The 17,840-nt window shown below is 38.3% G+C and overlaps 1 protein-coding gene across 4 annotated transcripts in view; it reads right to left on the bottom strand.

The window, feature by feature from the left end:
* Positions 1–17,840, bottom strand: part of SPOCK3 (SPARC (osteonectin), cwcv and kazal like domains proteoglycan 3) — a 670,557-nt gene that overhangs the window by 166,505 nt on the left and 486,212 nt on the right. The window lies entirely within an intron of this gene.

The following is a 17,840-nucleotide window of genomic DNA, read 5'->3' as shown; positions in this document are numbered from 1 at the left end:
ATGAATACTGAAAAGAAGTATTGTAATAAAAACTTAGAAAACTATACAAACTTTTAAAATATACTTTTAAATTAGTTATTTTATAGAATAAAATGTAATATTATAATATAATTTTACCTTTGTAATGTTTTTGAAATTAAAAAAATTCACAGGCGCAGTTTACATTCAACCCGTAAACAGAAACATCAGTCAAAAAATTGCGTCATTTTTTTCTTTTTCATATTTTAGTCATTTGCAAAATGTCGGAAGCTTGTTATTTGCAAATAGAGAAAATGATATATCCAGGGGAGGACTCAAGATGGCGCTGTGAGAACAACCCAGGATTGGAGCTCTCGTTGAATCCGCAAATGGTGAGTCGGAGCTGCATTTCCAGACTGATCTTTGTTGCCCACAGAACGGGGAAACTCACAAGTATAAAAAAGACATGGGACGCCAGGCAGTAGGTCTGCCTGGCGAAGCTGGCAGCCGGGGCAGCGGCAGCCGGCCCTACCCAGCAATCCCCACAGGGTGTGCTTGTCCAGGTGCCCTGTTGAACCGGCAACCTGAGACTTGAGAGGGCTGGACTTGAGACTAAAAGAGACTTGGACAGTAGGCCAGGCCAGGGGATTGCAGGGACAGATCGTTTGGGATACCCAGTGGGATGAACAAAACCGCGATTTCAAACTATCCCGAGGAGACTGTCTGAGACGCTCTGTGGGGGAGGGGTGTCCACCACTACCGAGGAAACCTGCCCCAACTGAGATAAACGCCCACTGCTGACGCAGCCAGCCGTTGCCGAGGCAACCCGCCCCAACTGAGATACACGCCCATTGCTGACGCAGCCAGCCATTGCCGAGGCAACCCATCCATACTGAGATACACGCCCACTGTTGACACAGCCTGCTGTTGCTGAGGCAACACGCTACAACAAAGAGACCCTGCCGCAGGGCAGGGCGGAGACCACAGCAGAGCCTGCAGGAACAGGGCGAATCACACAACAGCAGGGTGGAACCTCGGCAGCCAAACAGTGGCTAGTCTGCCTTCTAGCTGGGCAGGACACCTCATCGGACATCGAAAAATAAAGACCGAACACCTCAACACAGAGCATTTAAGAAAAAAGGGTTTTTTTAATGAGCTCTGTTGCAGCAGAATCAAACATAGCAGCCTAACAGACCTGAATGAACAACAGAGCTCACAGCTCAGCAATTGAGCTCCTATAAAGTACAGACTGTCTCCTCAAGCAGCTCCCTGACCACTCTATATCCAAAAGACTGGCATTTGACAGGCATCATCCTGGGACAAAGATAGCAGAAAAAGAAACTGGTAGCATCCCTCACTGTGCCACAGCTGCTAGAGGTGCACCCCAGACAAGCAGGGCCTGGAGAGGACCTCAGCAGTCGTACAGCGAAGACGCTAGGCTGGTAGAAGGAAAACCAAGTAACAGAAATACTTCATCATCAACAATCTGGGTGTCCACTCAGAGACCCAATCGAAAAGTCAGCAACTACACAGACGAGAAGCGGATAAACCAACAAAGATGGGAAGAAACCAGCGAAAAAAGGAGGAAAACACCTGAAACCAGAACACCTCGCCTCCTAGAAAGGACCAAAACTCCTCACCAGCAAGGGAGCAAAGCGGGACAAAGAATGACTGTGACGAAATGACGGAATTAGACTTCAGAAGGTGGATAATGAGAAAATTTTCTGAGCTAAAAGAACATGTATTAAATCAATGCAAAGAAACTAAGGAACTTAATAAAAGATATGAGGAAATGATAACAAGAATGGATAACTTAGAGAGGAATATGAATGAATTAAAGGAGCTGAAAAACACAATACGAGAACTTTGCGAAGCATACACAAGTTTCAGTAGCCGAATTGACCAAGCAGAAGAAAGAATATCTGAAGTTGAAGACCAACTCAATGAAATAAAATGAGAAACCAAGATTAGAGAAAAAAGCGCAAAAAGGAATGAACAAAGTCTCCAAGAAATGTGCGACTATGTGAAAAGACCGAATCTACGTTTGATAGGTGTACCAGAAGGGGACGAAGAGAACTAACCCAAGCTGGAAAATACTCTTCAGGACATCATCCAGGAATACTTCCCCCACCTAGCAAGACAGGCCAACACTCAAATGCAGGAAATACAGAGAACACCACAAAGATATTCTGCAAGAGGAGCAACCCCAAGGCACATAATCGTCAGATTCAACAAGGTTGAAATAAAGGAGAAAATACTAAAGGCAGCCAGAGAGAAAGGTCGAGTTACCCACAAAGGGAAGCCCATAAGACTCACAGCAGATCTCTCGGCAGAAACACTACAACCCAGAAGAGAGTGGGGGGCAACATTCAACATTCTTAAAGAAAAGAATTTTCAACCCAGAATTTCATATCCAGCCAAACTGAGCTTCAGAAGTGAAGGAAGAATAAAATCCATTGCGAACAAGCAAGTACTCAGAGATTTTGTCACCACCAGGCCTGCTTTACAAGAGCTCCTAAAAGAGGCACTACACATAGAAAGAAACAACCACTACCAGCCATTCCAAAATCACACTAAAAGTTAAAGACCATCAACATAATGAAGATTCCACAACAACTAACAGGCAAAACAGCCATTTAGCATCAAAATGGCAGTATCAAATTCACACATAACAATATTAACCCTAAATGTAAATGGACTAAATGCACCAATCAAAAGACACAGACTGGCCAATTGGATAAAAATCCAAAACGCATCAGTGTGCTGTATCCAGGAAACCCTTCTCACATGCAAGGATACAAAAAGGCTCAAAATAAAGGGATGGAGGAAGATTTACCAAGCAAATGGAGAGCAAAATAAAGCAGGAGTTGCAATTCTCATCTCTGATAAAATAGACTTTAAAGCAAAAAAGATCAAAAGAGACAAAGAAGGCCATTACATAATGGTAAAAGGATCGATACAACAAGAAGAGCTAACGATCCTAAACATATATGGACCCAATGCAGGAGCACACCAAGATATATAAGGCAAGTTCTTAATGACTAACAAAGAGAATTAGACTCCCACACAATAATAGTGGGAGACTTTAACACTCCACTGTCAATATTAGACAGATCAACCAGACAGAAAATCAACAAGGATATTGAGGGCTTGAACTCAGACCTGGAGAAAGCAAACCTGATAGACATTTACAGAACTCTCCACCCCAAATCCACAGAATATACATTCTTCTCAGCACCACATCACACCTACTCTAAAATTGACCACATAATTGGAAGTAAAGCACTGCTCAACAAATGCAAAACAACTGAAATCATAAGAAACAGCCTCTCAGACCATAGTGCAATCAAGTTAGAACTCAGAATACAGAAACCTACCCCGAACGGCACAGCTTCATGGAAACTGAACAACTGGCTCTTAAATGTTGACTGGGTAAACAATGAAATGAAGTCAGAAATAAAGAAGTTCTTCAAAACCAATGAGAACGAAGACACAACATGCCAGAACCTCTGGGACACATTTAAAGCAGTCTCTAGAGGTAAGTATATAGCAATAAGTGCCCATATGAGGAGAATGGAGAGATCCAAAATTGAAACCCTATCGTCAAAATTGAAAGAGCTAGAGGAACAAGATCAACAAAACTCAAAACCCAGCAGAAGACAAGAAATAACTAAGATCAGAGCTGAACTGAAGGAGATTGAGACACGAAAAACCCTTCAAAAAATCAATAAATCCAAGAGCTGGTTTTTTGAAAAGATCAACAAAATAGACAGACCACTAGCCAGATTGATTAAAAAGAAAAGAGAGAACAACCAAATAGATGCAATAAAAAATGACAAAGGGGAAATCTCCACAGATTCCACAGAAATTCAAACCATCATCAGAGAATATTACAAACAACTCTATGCACAGAAACTAGTAAACCTGGAATAAATGGATAAGTTCCTGGATTCCTGTGTCCTCCCAAGGGTAAACCAGGAGGAAGCTGAAACTATGAATAGACCAATAACAAGGTCAGAAGTCGAGGCAGCAATTAAGAGCCTACCACACAAAAAAGCCCAGGTCCAGATGGGTTCACAGCCGAATACTACCAGACACACAAGGAGGAGCTGTTACCATTCCTTCTAAAACTATTTCAAACAATCCAAAAAGAGGGAATACTTCCCAAATTATTTTACGAGACCGACATCATTCTGATACCAAAACCCGGCAGAGACCCAACCATAAAAGAAAACTTCAGGCCAATATCCATGATGAATATAGATGCAAAAATCTTCAATAAAATATTGGCAAGCCGAATGCAACAGCAAATCAAAAACTTATTCACCATGATCACGTAGGATTCATCCCGGGGATGCAAGGCTGGTTCAACATACGCATGTCTATAAACGTAATTCACCACATAAACAGAACCAAAAACAAAAACCACATGATTATCTCAATTGATGCAGAGAAGGCATTTGACAAAATTCAACAGCGCTTTATGCTAAAAACCCTCAATAAACTTGGTATCAACAGAACGTATCTCAAAGTAATAAAAGCTATTTATGGGAGGACTCAAGATGGCGCTGTGAGAATAACCCAGGATTGGAGCTCTTCTCGTTGAATCTGCAAATGGTGAGTCAGAGCGGCCTTTCCAGACTGATCTTTGTTGCCCACAGAACGGGGAAACTCCCAAGTATAAAAAAGACACGGGACGCCAGGCAGTAGGTCTGCCTGGCGAAGCCGGCAGCTGGGGCGGCGGCGGCCGGCCCTACCCTGCAATCCCCACAGGGTGCGCTTCTCCGGGTGCCCTGTTGAACCGGCAACCTGAGTCTTGAGAGGGCTGGACTTGAGACTGAACGAGACTTGGACACTAGGCCAGCCCAGGGGATTGCAGGGATTGGGATACCCAGTGGGACCAACAAAACCGTGATTTCAAACTATCCCGAGCAGACGGTCCGAGATGCTCTGTGGGGGAGGGGTTCCACCACTACCAAGGCAACCTGCCCCAACTGAGATACACGCCCACTGCTGACGCAGCCAGCCGTTGCCGAGGCAACCCGCCCCAACTGAGATACATGCCCACTGCTGACACAGCCAGCCGTTGCTGAGGCAACCCGTCCCTACTGAGATACACGCCCACTGCTGACGCAGCCTGTCGTTGCTGAGGCAACACGCTACAACGAAGAGACTCCGCCGCAGGGTGTGGTGGAGACCACAGCAGAGCTGGCAGGAACAGCGCGAATCACACAACAGCAGGGCGGAGCCTCGGCAGCCAAACAGTGGCTAGTCTGCCTTTGAGCTGGGCAGGAAACCTGATCGGACATTCAAAAATAAAGCCCAAACCCCTCAACACAGAGCATTTGAGAAAAAAAAAAAAGGGTTTTTTAATGAGCTCTGTTGCAGCAGAATAAAACATAGCAGCCTAACAGCCCTGAATGAACAACAGAGTGCACAGCTCAGCAATTAAACCCCTATAGAGTACAAACTGTCTCCTCAAGCGGCTCCCTGATCCCTCTATATCCAAAAGACTGACATTAGGCAGGCATCATCCTGGGACAAAGAGAGCAGAAAAAGAAACTGGTAGCATCCCTTGCTATGCCACAGCTACTAGAGGTGCAGCCCAGACAAGCAGGGTCTGGAGCGGACCTCAGCAGTCATACAATGAAGGGGCTAGACTGGTAGAAGGAAAACCAAGTAACAGAAATACTTCATCATCAACATTCTGGGTGTCCACTCAGAGACCCAAACGAAAAGTCAGCAACTACGCAGATGACCAGCAGACAAATCCACAAAGATGGGAAGAAACCAGCGCAAAAAGGAGGAAAACACCCGAAACCAGAACACCTCGCCTCCTAGAAAGGACCAAAACTCCTCACCAGCAAGGGAGCAAAGCTGGACGGAGAATGACTGTGACGAAATGACGGAATTAGACTTCAGAAGATGGATAATGAGAAACTTTTGTGAGCTAAAAGATCATGTATTAAATCAATGCAAAGAAACTAAGAACCTTGAAAAAAGATTTGAAAAAAGATTCGAGGAAATGGTAACAAGAATGGATACCTTAGAGAGGAATATGAATGAATTAAAGGAGCTGAAAAACACAATACGAGAACTTCGCGAAGCAAACGCAAGTTTCAATAGCCGAATTGACCAAGCAGAAGAAAGAATATCTGAAGTCGAAGACCAACTCAATGAAATAAAACGAGAAACCAAGATCAGAGAAAAAAGCGCAAAAAGGAATGAACAAAGTCTCCAAGAAATGTGGGACTATGCGAAAAGACCTAACCTACATTTGATAGGTGTACCAGAAGGGGACGAAGAGAATGAATCCAAGCTAGAAAATACTCTTCAGGACATCATCCAGGAAAATTTCCCCCACCTAGCAAGACAAGCCAACACTCAATTGCAGGAAATACAGAGAACACCACAAAGATATTCCGCAAGAAGAGCAACCCCAAGGCACATAATCGTCAGATTCAACAGGGTTGAAATAAAGGAGAGAATACTAAGGGCAGCCAGGGAGAAAGGTCGGGTCACCCACAAAGGGAAGCCCATCAGACTCACAGCAGATCTCTCGGCAGAAACACTACAAGCCAGAAGAGAGTGGGGGCCAATATTCAACGTCCTTAAAGAAAACAACTTTCAACCCAGAATTTCATATCCAGCCAAACTGAGGTTCAGAAGTGAAGGAAGAATAAAATCCTTTGCGAACAAGCAAGTAGTGAGAGATTTTGTCACCACCAGGCCTGCTTTACAAGAGCTCCTAAAAGAGGCACTACACATAGAAAGGATCAATCAGTACCAGCCATTCCAAAATCACACTGAAAGCTAAAGAGCTTCAACATAATGAAGAATCTACAACAACTAACAGGCAAAACAGCCACTTAGCAACAAAATGGCAGTATCAAATTCACACATAACAATATTAACCCTAAATGTAAATGGACTAAATGCACCAATCAAAAGACACAGACTGGCAAATTGAATAAAAATCCAAAACCCATCAGTGTGCTGTATCCAGGAAACCCATCTCACATGCAAGGATACACAAAGGCTCAAAATAAAGGGATGGAGGAAGATTTACCAAGCTAATGGAAAGCAAAAAAAAAAGCAGGAGTTGCAATTCTCATCTCTGATAAAATACACTTTAAAGCAACAAAAATAAAAAGAGACAAAGAAGGTCATTACATAATGTTAAAAGGATCGATAAAACAAGAAGAGCTAACGATCCTAAACATATATGGACCCAACACAGGAGCACCCAGATACATAAGGCAAGTTATTAATGACGTACAAAAGGACTTGGACTCCCACACAATAATAGTGGGAGACTTTAACACTCCACTGTCAATACTAGACAGATCAACCAGACAGAAAATCAACAAGGATATCCAGGGCTTGAACTCAGACCTGGAGCAAGCAAACCTGGTGGACATTTACAGAACTCTCCACCCCAAATCCACAGAATACACATTCTTCTCAGCACCACATCACACCTACTCTAAAATTGACCACATAATTGGAAGTAAAGCACTGCTCAACAAATGCAAAACAACTGAAATCATAACAAACAGCCTCTCAGACCATAGTGCAATCAAGTTAGAACTCAGAATTCAGAAATCGACCCAGAACCGCACAGCTTCATGGAAACTGAACAACTGGCTCTTGAATGTTGACTGGGTAAACAACGAAATGAAGGCAGAAATAAAGAAGTTCTTCGAAACCAATGAGAACGAAGACACAACGTGCCAGATCCTATGGGACACATTTAAAGCAGTCTCTAGAGGAAAGTATATAGCAATAAGTTCCCATATGAGGAGAATGGAGAGATCCAAAATTGACACCCTATCGTCAAAATTGAAAGAGCTAGAGGAGCAAGATAAAAAAAACTCAAAACCCAGCAGAAGACAAGAAATTACTAAGATAAGAGCTGAGCTGAAGGAGATTGAGACACGAAAAACCCTTCAAAAAATCAATAAATCCAAGAGCTGGTTTTTTGAAAAGATCAACAAAATAGACAGACCACAAGCCAGATTGATTAAAAATAAAAGAGAGAACAACCAAATAGATGCAATAAAAAATGATAAAGGGGAAATCACCACAGATTCCACAGAAATTCAAACCATCATCAGAGAATATTACAAACAACCATATGTGCATATACTAGTAAACTTGGAAGAAATGGATAAATTCCTGGACTCCTGTGTCCTCCCAAGCTTAAACCAGGAGGAAGCTGAAACTATGAATAGACCAAAAACAAGGTCTGAAGTCGAGGCAGGAATTAAGAGCCTACCTCACAAAAAAAGCCCAGGTCCAGACGGGTTCACAGCCGAATTCTACCAGACACACAAGGAGGAGCTGGTACCATTCCTTCTAAAACTATTTCAAACAATCCAAAAAGAGGGAATCCTTCCCAAATCATTTTATGAGACCAACATCATCCTGATACGAAAACCCGGCAGAGACCCAACGAGAAAAGAAAACTTCAGGCCAATATCCATGATGAACATAGATGCAAAAACCTTCAATAAAATATTGGCAAGCCGATTGCAACAGCAAATCAAAAAACTTATTCATCATGATCAAGTAGGATTCATCCCGGGGATGCAAGGCTGGTTCAACATACGCAAGTCTATCAACGTAATTCACCACATAAACAGAACCAAAAACAAAAACCACATGATTATCTCAACTGACGCAGAGAAGACATTTGACAAAATTCAACAGCCCTTTATGCTAAAAACCCTCAATAACCTCGGTATCGATGGAACGTATCTCAAAGTAATAAAAGCTGTTTATGACAAACCAACAGCCAATATCATACTGAATGGGCAAAAACTGGAAGCATTCCCTTTGAAATCTGGCACTAGACAAGGATGCCCTCTGTCACCACTCCTATTCAATATAGTACTGGAAGTTCTAGCCAGAGCAATCAGGCAAGAAAAAGAAATAAAGGGTATTCAAATAGGAAAGGTGGAAGTCAAATTGTCTCTATTTGCAGACGACATGATAGTATACTTAGAAGACCCCATCGCCTCAGCCAAAAAACTCCTGAAACTGATAAACAACTTCAGCAAAGTCTCAGGTTATAAAATCAATGTGCAAAAATCACAAGCATTCGTCTACACCAATAACAGACTTAAAGAAAGCCAAATCAAGAGCGAACTGCCATTCGCAATTGCTACAAAAAGAATAAAATACCTTGGAATACAACTCACAAGGAACGTAAGGGACCTCTTCAAGGAGAACTACAAACCACTGCTCAACGAAATCAGAGAGGACACAAACAGATGGAGAAACATTCCATGTTCATGGTTAGGAAGAATTAATATCGTGAGAATGGCTATACTGCCCAAAGTAATTTACAGAATCAACGCTATCCCCATCAAGGTACCATTGACTTTCTTCACAGAACTGGAAAAAACCACCATGAACTTCATATGGAACCAAAAGAGAGCCCGCATAGCCAAGTCAATTCTAAGCAAAAAGAACACAGCGGGGGGCATCACACTACCGGATTTCAAACTATACTACAAGGCTACAGTAATTATTTTGAGGCTTAAAATTATCATCAGATCCTGAAATCTCCCTAGATTTTTTTTAAAGCTGATAAGTTACATAAAGAAACTATAATCTCAAATATTATTTCAAAACATTGTTCAGAATGTGTGTTGCTAAACTTCAGATATATTTCATTATTCTTTTGTACACAAAAGGATTTCAGAGGAGAACTTCTAAATACAAATCAATTGACCTCATTTATATATTTGGAAGGCTGATACATTCTATACTAGAAGTGGAATAGCAAATACCTCCTTATTATCTATTGTTAAATATTGATAGAAGTAAATGTTTTTGAATATGTGGTAGAGCATACTTTTTAAGATACATACTGGATGGAAAGGGGGATGACAGCCATGTGCATTCATAAATAATATTTGATTTTGTACTATTATTTGTGGGTATATACTTATGTATTTCCTTCCTTGTAATAAGCTTGAATGGCATGTGGTTTCTAGGTTAGAATTAAAATGTGTAAATTAAACTTTAGGTAAGTTCAGCATGCTATGGCTTAAAGTGTAGAGATGATAGTCTGAAAACGAGTATCATTCCCTCCAGGGTAATTTTATGTGTTTTTTCAAGAAACGTACACATCTTAACATCCAGATCTCAGGAAGAGTTCACTGATATCATTCTCTAATATATTGCACATATCCATTTTAAACGAAGAAATATTCAGCTTCTGATTTCAACTTCTGTTTGTATTTAAATCTAACGTTCAACAGAAAGTACTGGTAGGCTAAACCACACAGTACCACGGTGCTGACCAGGATGGCATCAATTCTGATTTGTCAGGACCCAGTTCAAATGATAAATATTGTGAGAATGACCACTGCTTTTAAGTGAGTGCTTATATTGCATTTTGTAAATAATTATCTTGAAAGGACATGCCATATTATGTGCTGGAAAGGAGTTAAACAAGAAATAAATATAAATAGTTCTTTAGTGCTACAAGAATTAATACAGGGCTATTTTCATTTTTATTTTTAATAACATGTAACTGCATAAAGTCAAAATTCAAAATTTCTAGGCAGAATTTGTAGAGAAGTCAAAATTTAGTCCAACATCCATTTCACATATAATGTAAAATTTTGTGTAAAATATGAAATTCATTATTTAACACAAAAATAGTCTTTAGGGAAGAGATTGAACAATCTCCCCATCAGATTCTGTTCTGTTTTCAAAAACACTAATCCAAGAACATATTTTAAATAATCCAAATGAGTAAAACTTTATTTTTATTATAAATCATTATGCAACACTTGCCAAAAAATTTACTTAATTTTATTTTTCCATGAATCCAATTAAACAAAATTACAGAAGAACTTCCCATTTATGAATACACTATATTAGTTATGGAGAAGTATGCAAGTTGCAAGAGTATATTAATACACTGATGTTAATCTGTTTCTTATTGAAAATTCCATAATTCAGGGGATATAAAAAATTCCATCATACAAAATTAAATGTTAAAATTAATTCATTTGCCACTTGGAAAATGGCACACATGAATTCTAAATGAATACTTTTTCCTTAAATAAATTAATTTATAATCATAGCACAATAATGAAATAACAATTGTTTCATGACAGAGTTCCATGGGATTCAGAGTACTGAAATGAACAGATAAAATGACTGTATCAGATTATAGAAGAACTCATCCCCATACTTTGTCGTAGTGTAAATAAAAACTATCAGGCTTTGCAGTTTAATATAGAAAGATAACTAAAAATTACAAACCTATACCTATTGTTCCCACATCCATTTACAAATAATACAGTCAATCTCAGATGAGGCATCTTTTGTTAAATAAACAGCTATGTTTTTGTTTATGTTGTGGTTGTTGAATGATCTCTGACTCCACACCAAAATTTCATGGGTACCAATGATCTCTGATATGAGAAGAAAATCCATCTCAAACTTGTGTCTGGTGTGGGTCCCAAGAAATAATTAAAGCAAGCACAAGATTTTTGTACTTTATTGCTGGATCCACTGTACTTAGAAATGTATGGCTCACATGAAGTCCAAAAATTTGAATAAAAAATGTCTTATACTAACTTGTGACAAAAGCATATGAATTATTAAAACCTGCTTTCACTTAATAGTGCCAAATTCGCATTTTAGTACTCATATTCTGATAGAAATTGTCAAAAATCAAGTACTGAAGAATTTAAGAAAATTTAAATAATGTCACAAGAATATAACTGCTAAAACAATAAAGGAATGAGAATACTGTGTCTGGATGGTAGTTCACTATTATCTTTCCTGATTCTTTTGATGACAAAGAAAAGCTGTTTTTAATTGCAAAATAATATAATGTATATTTAGGCTAATAATTGTATCAAGAAACAGTATATATCTATCTATATCCCTACATATCCCTATCTATGAATCTATAAATATATTTTGCAGTGGCTAGTAGCTATAAAAGAATGTGAGGCCGGGCGCTATGGCTCAAGCCTGTAATCCCAGCACTTTGGGAGGCCGAGGCGGGTGGATCACGAGGTCAAGAGATTGAGATCATCCCGGTCAACATGGTGAAACCCCGTCTCTACTAAAAATACAAAAAATTAGCTGGGCATGGTGGCACGTGCCTGTAATCCCGGCTACTTGGGAGGCTGAGGCAGTAGAATTGCCTGAACCCAGGAGGCGGAGGTTGCAGTGAGCCGAGATCGCGCCATTGCACTCCAGCCTGGGTAACAAGAGCGAAACTCCGTCTCCAAAAAAAAAAAAAAAAGAATGTGAAAGATTCACCAAGGAAAATGACCAATAATAACTTGCAGGCTAAAGAATTATACTGCTGTGTTGTTTCAAGGTCTCAATGTACAGATATTTTGCAAAATATGCAAATACATCTATTTACTCTAGGAAAAATTAAATCTCTTCAATATGTGTCACCCAATATGATGTTAAAAACACCACAAATAAAATTAAAATTGGCATTTAACATATGCAAAAGTTAAGTAATTTACTAGAATTCAACAGCATTTTACAGGTATAATCTGTTCAGATGAAATAGAAATGCAAAGATGATTACATTTGAGGAAATACATCCATAAATCCTTATGATTTATATATTTTATATTTTATAGATGAAGAAATGAGACTCATAAACTTAAAAATATAGCTAAGGACCACGCAGCAGTGAAGGACTGGAATTTTAAAATATGTACCCTTAATGAATAAATTGTGCTACTCCACAGGATAACAATGCACAAACCAGAAAGAAATTCTGTAAACTGGTTAAACACACACACACACACACACACACACACACACACACACACACTCTCTCTCTCTCTCTCTCTCTCTCTCTCTGTCTCTCTCTTCTCATTCTTAGGATTAATGTCAATTACGTAGGATAACAGAGTAATATGTTTCAGCATCAATTTAATTCTGACACTCTTGGAGAATAAGGAGAAAAGAGAAATATGATAAGTTACAAGATTCTCAGCTCCCAATAAAAGAAAGCTCTAGTTGTATTTTTAAACATGCAGGGCTGGGAATGGTAGCTGATGCCTGTAATCCCAGCACTTTGGGAGGCTGAGGCTTGTGGATCACTTGAGATTGGGAGTTGGGGACCAGCCTGACCAACATATAGAAACCATGTTTCTACTAAAAAGACAAAATGGCCAGGTGTGGTGGCACATGCCTGTAATTCCAGCTACTATGGAGGCTGAGGCAGGAGAATCCCTTGATCCCTGGGAGGTGGAACCAGGATCACACCACTGCCCTCCAGCCTGGGCAACAACAGCAAAACTCCGTCTCAAAAAAAAAAGAAAAAAATATGCAGGTGAAGATTAGTAGGAATTATAAACCACAGGCCCAGAAAAATAAGCTGGTCATTTTGGCTAGCATTCTATAAATCACCCAGATTACTAAATTCAGAATTATCTTTGAGGGATTCTTCTTCCTTGTCCATCACATCCAATTGGATTTCAAGCCTTGTGAATTTCATCTCAGTAACATTACTCCAATTCAGTTTCTCCTGTTATTTCTTCATCTACTATCCTTGTTGTGACTTGGTTGCCTTGTTTCTAAAATAACCACCCACCCCAACCTCAAACAAACGAACAAAAACTTGTCTCAGTAACATAATAAGTTTCTCAGGTAAAACTTAGAAAAACAGTTTTGTAAATGTTAACTCTTTTCTCAAGAATATAAACATTTTCATATATCTGACTCAAATTAATTCCAAAGCTCTTATGTCTAGCAATGACCTATTTGCTCTGTGTCCTGGAACAAAGGGATGGTTGGCTTGAAGCCAATTCTGGCCTTGAGGGCTCCTCTTTCACCTAGCTTCACATCTTACTTTTTTCAAATTATACTTTAAGATCTAGGGTACATGTGTGGATCTTGCAGGATTGTTACATAGGTATACACATGCCATGGTGGTTTGCTGCCTGCATTCCCTCACCACCTACATTAGGTATTTCTCCTAATGTTATCCCTCACCAATCCCCCCACCCCCTACTATCCCTCCCCTAGGCCCCTACCCCCAAAAAGGCCCTGGTGTAATGTCAATTAAATGATCTTTTGAATCTAACCAGTGAAATGAATGACCCCTCCCTGTGTCCACATGTTTTCATTGTTAAATACCCACTTATGAGTGAGAACATGTGGTGTTTGTTTTTTTGTTCTTGTGTCAGTTTGCTGAGAATGATGGTTTCCAGATTCATCCATGTCCCTGCAAAGACATGAACTCATCCTTTTTATGGCTGCATAGTATTCCATGGTGTATATGTGCCACATTTTCTTTATCCAGTATATTATTGATGGGCATTTGGGTTGGCTCCAAGTCTTTGCTATTGTAAACAGTGCCACAATGAACATACATGTGCATGTATCCTTATAACAGAATGATTTATAATTCTTTGGGTATATACCCCATAATGGGATTGCTGGAATACAAATGGTATTTTTATTTCTAGATCCTTGAAAAATTGCTACTCTGTCTTCCCCAATGGTTGAATTAATTTAAACTCTCACAGATTATTTTCCTTCTCTATGCAGGCTTCACTGAAACTCAACAATTCAAGCTATCAAGGTGCATGATGAGTATGTGTTTAGATGCATGTTGGGGTTAAAGTATTCAAAATGATATTATTTAAAATAAATTGTATTTTATGAGGTTTGACATATAAAACCATAAAAGCCATAATCATAAAAAAAGTGTTTCGAACTTTGCAATACCCAAATTTGAAACAAATGCAAAATGTCAATTAAAATGATCTTTTGAATCTAACCAGTGAAATGAATGACCAAATGGAGCACTTTAGATAAGCCCAATATCTAAAGTTTACTGTGCTTTTGTGCCACTGCTGTGTAGACAATGTAAGATTTGTCTAGGGCAGAAAAATCCTATTGCAAAATAAATGTTTTCTACAATATTTTTCAATGACCTTTTGTTTTGCAAGTCCCTTCTAATTGTTAGGATTGCATTATATATATATGTATAAAATCTAAGAAAAACGGTCTATTAATAGATCATGCTTACATGTGTGAATCTCTTATTTTTCTGGCCATAAAAATATGAGAGGCCTCTAAAAATCAGCTTTCAATATTCTTTGAATGACTTTGATCTACCTTCCAAATAATACTTTTTATTTGCAGTTAAATAATCAGTGAACACAAAAAGATGGAATAAAAGGAGGGAATCCGTTAAAGAGATCCGAGAGCACCGGCTTTTGTAATACAGAATTGATGAGTTAGAAAAGAAGAAAACTGTATAGTTAAGTTACTAATTGAAGGGAGTATGCTTACCTATTTATGTAAAGTCAGAATCTAGAGGTTAAAACAAGAAATGTACCTGCTTTTATTTATTTAAAATACTTAACATATGTATTTGGATGAATTTATGTATAATAAGTATATTAGGGAAATAGGAGAAAACTTTATACATACTTTATGAAGAAAATCTATATTTATTAATGTTAATGCATTTTAAGTAGATTTAAAGATTCTGCTTTTAACATAGGAAAACATATCGTCGTGCCAATTTGATCTCAAATGTACGAAGTCAGAAAGATTTAAGAAATAATTCCTTTTAAAAAAGTTTATTTTTCACTTTTTCTAGAACAGGGATGATATTAAATAGAATTTCCTGCACTGCACAGTCTACCTAAAGCATGCTTCTAATGTAAATAACAGCTGAAAGATGAGAAATGATACTAAACTCAGTCTTACATTTCCCCTGTCTCTCGGCCTTTGGCACTGTGTAAAATGATGTTCACAATGGACTGTACTGCTTTTCTTTTTTTTTTTTTTTTTTTTTTACTAGAGACGGGGTTTCACCATGTTGACCAGGATGGTCTCGATCTCTCGACCTCGTGATCCACCCGTCTCAGCCTCCCAAAGTGCTGGGATTACAGGCTTGAGCCACTGTGCCCGGCCACTGTACTGCTTTTCTATAGCAGCTAGCAAAATCCTGCACTTGCTTTGCTCTGACAATTCATCAAGCAGGATTAAATTCTTCTTGCCTCTCCTTCTATGCACAATTGAACACAAATGATCTTTATCTCTTGACGATATGACTTTTAAAAGTTTTCTTCTTGATATATTAATATACACACTGTACAGAACATTTGAGTAATGTGAAAAATAATTATTGTTTATTCACAAGAGATACTCTTCTCAGATGTGTTAGCTTCCATCTTTAATGCACATAGAGTTCCTTTTGCAGCTTGTGGAAGATTATGATAAATTAATACTATACCAAAAATGCCTTTTCATTCAAAACGAAATCTAAAAGCAGAAAGTCTCATTGAAGTAAAATCTCATTGAAAGGCTGTGATACACTAAAGATATACACTTACTATGACCACTTCTCAAATGTTGTTCTTAATAGTCTTCAGTGAAAAAATTGGCATGTGGATATTGAACCTGGTAGGATATGTTTTCCTCTTGAAGTGATTTTCAAAGATAAATGTGGTCAATTGTGTCTTCAATTTCACTGAGAAAATGTATTCCATCAGGAGTGGGAATGAGAAAGACACAAACATCAAAGCATTTCAGTTAAAAAAAAATCACAATTAGTGTTTGGATTAATTGGAGCAAATTAGCATATTCAAGGTGGTAGTGAAAGTCCTTATTTGGGCGGTGTTGAAGAGAATGTATTGAGGGAGACGAGGGCTGAGGATTACAGAAGGAACCACACTGGGTAATTGAACCTAGACTGGGGTGAGTCAGCAAGGATGAGGCTTTAAGAACAGGGCTCTGGACAACATATACGGTGCAGTGTATACTGCTCAGGTGATGGGTGCTCCAGGATCTCATAAATCACCACTAATGAACTTACTCATGTGACCAAATACCACCTGTGTCCCAAAAACTTATGGAAAAAAAAGGAGAGGAATTCTGGAAGGCAGTGTGGCATCTCTCTTCTACCAGCTGGCATCATTCTTCACATGGCCTAATGATTGAGCACTAATTTACCTTTAATTTTCAAATCAACTAATTTATTTTTGTATAGTAAAATTAACTAGTCTCTCTTAAAGGCAATGCTATAACATTTAGTTTTATTTTGATTTTTCATCTTAAATATTACTTAATGAGTTAAGACCAATGTAAGTGGCATAACTGGGGTTTAGAAGTTATATCTGAAATAAAATATTTATATTTTATTTCAGTACATCATGCTCAAGGAAATACATAAGTTTATATGAAATAAATTTCATACTCAGTACATTTTTTCTATTTGCATATCCATTCTTCATATTTTTCAGGGAAAACGGGCAAAAATGACTTATTCATATTAATAAGGGTATCCAGTAATAATTATTAGATTAGAAAGGTGGAATAGTAATAAATTATATGATAATTGTTGATGACAGTGCTCTAAAGCTCTAAAGTAATTTTTGACTTAAACAAGCATCTATTCTCCACACTTCCTTCTTTATCTAGACATGCTGGGGACTGAAGCTAGCCACTATGGAGACTTTTTTTTAAAAGGCATAAACAATATTTCAAATAGAATAAATAATGTAAAGTATAATAAATAATCTTAAGAGAAGTCGAGTTATATATTATAGTACATAGCTGGCTAAATGCATTTCATTTTTATTAGATATTAAACAAATAAATATCATTTAAAGACTTCATCTGATCAAAAGTAAGTTTAACTATAAAATTATTCCATAGAAAATTATGAAACACAAACAGTATACATGAAGTAGACATTTCATTTAAAATGGTTAGTAGTAATTGGGCAGCTACAGATCTGATCAAACCACTAAATTACTTACTATTTTATCAATAATCAGTTTGCTGCTCTAAAAGAAAAAAATAGATCTAAAATACACGTTTTAGATGCAATTATTTAAAGAATCCTATATATG

This window comes from Callithrix jacchus, chromosome 3 (genome assembly GCF_049354715.1).
Source record: "Callithrix jacchus isolate 240 chromosome 3, calJac240_pri, whole genome shotgun sequence".
Classification (NCBI taxonomy): Eukaryota; Metazoa; Chordata; class Mammalia; order Primates; family Cebidae; genus Callithrix; species Callithrix jacchus.
This window is presented reverse-complemented; position numbering and strand designations above follow the sequence as displayed.